This window comes from Bufo bufo, chromosome 1 (assembly GCF_905171765.1).
Source record: "Bufo bufo chromosome 1, aBufBuf1.1, whole genome shotgun sequence".
In the NCBI taxonomy this organism is placed as follows: domain Eukaryota; kingdom Metazoa; phylum Chordata; class Amphibia; order Anura; family Bufonidae; genus Bufo; species Bufo bufo.
Window position 1 is genome coordinate 815,098,673 of NC_053389.1, and position 2,222 is coordinate 815,100,894.

Here is a 2,222-nt window from a genome sequence, read left to right on the forward strand (position 1 = left end):
AAATTTGAATTCGTCACCCAGTGACCGAGTGTATTAAGTTTGAAGACCCTGCCATTAACGGTGGAAGAATGGCAGCAATTTAAATATTCCCATTGAGTAGCACTAGGTAATATTTGATTGGCTGTTTTAAGCTCCGCTAAGTTTGGGGCCTCTGGCTTTAAAACTGTGAGAATGGCAGTCTAGTGCTACAAGATGAGCACAGAAGCTTGTCTGTGGGTCCTTCCTTTGAGGAATGGCAGCAGGTCAAATTCAGGGTTATTTAGTAGGCCTAGGATTTACCTTTTCAGAGAAGGGATTTCCATAAAGTGACCCCCCATGGATGTCCTGTCCAGCGGCCCTCTTTGGGGTTAGGAAGCCCATATAGCAGTTGAGGTGTGTATTGAGGTTTTATGGTAGCTGGGTTCATCCCAGCAGCATGTCAGTATGATCCCCACCAATGATTGGTCTCCCTGTGAAGTCTGTGAAATGCTAGAAAACCCCATTAATCTTTACCTGCTAACCCTAACCTAAACCCATTACCCTAAATGTGCCCTAATAAACTTCCAAACACAAAGTGTTCAATAAAAAAGAATATATTTATTGATCAAACCTCCATTATCCAAGACACCAAAAAATTATGAAAGTGCATTTATTAAACACCATTATCTCAAACCCCCAACAAACCCCATTATCATATTCCCAAAAATAATGAAATTATATTTATTCATCAAACCCCATCATGCCAAACCACATCAAATAAAAACAAATAACAAATGTCAAGGTTTCCACTGAAATCACTTCTTCCATTGCTCTAAAATGTGTCTTTGGTCCTTGGTAGATTGTTCTTCCATAGCTGCAGTCCAATGCATTTTCTCACCTCCTCTTCACTTGGCCGATGATCTTGAAGCAATCCTGTCAAGAAATCAAATAATGTATTAAGGCTTGGATGTGAAGGAGGCTATCCACTGTTCCTGCTAGGTTTACCTCCTGAGGTAAACTATTGCATTAGGGTTATGTTAATCTTACCGATTATATAGTGCACTTGCATCCTGTTCTGCAATTTCCTCCACCTGCCATATAAATGTTGCCCATGGACAGCAGACTCAGCAAGGCATATTTTTTTGAGGGGGTAGGTCCTTCTCCACACTGAGAGGATACTTTTCAATGAATTTTTTCAAACTCGTCCTATTTTGATCTTCTAACAGGCAAGGTTACAGGTTTTTCCACAACTTCAGTTCTGAAGAAGAGTCACAGACTTTAATAAAGGTGATAATAAAAAATAGACAAACATAGGCTTTGCAAAGGGGAAATAATGTAAAGATATTACTGTTTAGCTACTTACTTGGAGGTGGTAGGATTATACTCCTTCTCTCGGCAGAATACCATTGGCATCTCTGATGCTTTCACCATGTCATCCATAATCTTTTCCCGATGGACACGTTCAGCCGTGTGATTAGAATGAGAAAGATATTTTGAGAATCTATTTCTCTCGTTGCTCTCTTCGCATTTTGAGGACACAGGTTTTTGCATTCCGAACTGACCATTTGACTGGTCACTGTTTGCAATCCAAATCTGTAAAACATAGAATGAAATATTAACATAATAGTCAGTTTGTTCATGATCCGCCTTTAGAACAGAAATCGATCAGTGCTAATATATGTATAAAAACTTACTTGCAATGAAATCTCGAGATCTCTTGTGATACACTGTGGATCTTTTGACCAGAAGAGGAAATAAAAAAGTTCTTGATTTCATTTTTCCCCTGTAGAAATTTAGGTCTGACCTTGTTAAAATAGATATCAAATCACAAAAAAAGTAAAATTTAAATACGTTAGATCAATAACAGATCAAATAAAGTTACTTTGAAAGACACAGATCTCAGATTGTATATTATAGGATAGAATTACCTTTTCCTCTTCTACATTCAATAGTATCACCGCTAATGGAATGGCAGCCATTTTATGCTCCTGCATCAATATGCTGTAGAATAACGTCCAGCATTTCTCTATTTTTCAAGAAATGCTTTAGAAGGAGCCCAACAAAATGCGCAAAGTTCGTGATGAAAGATAAAAATTAGAAGGATTTAATTCTCATAAAAAGAAAGTTACAAAGTTTAGAAAAAGAAAAATATAGCACAGCAAATAAGTCTTGAAAGTTAACAAGCAAGCAATTAAACAATTAAAATAAGTGAAAAAGCTTATTTCCCCAAAGTAACATGTATGTGTGAGTCTGTGTGTGTTGAG

At 37.2% G+C, this 2,222-nt stretch overlaps 1 long non-coding RNA gene across 1 annotated transcript; it reads right to left on the bottom strand.

The window, feature by feature from the left end:
- Positions 1–1,516: 1,516 nt before the first annotated feature.
- LOC120986608 lies at positions 1,517–1,950 on the bottom strand. Its single transcript, XR_005775707.1, has 3 exons — positions 1,887–1,950; positions 1,653–1,762; positions 1,517–1,551 (listed from the first exon to the last, which is right to left on the bottom strand). It is a non-coding gene; the product is annotated as an uncharacterized LOC120986608 (long non-coding RNA).
- Positions 1,951–2,222: the final 272 nt, after the last annotated feature.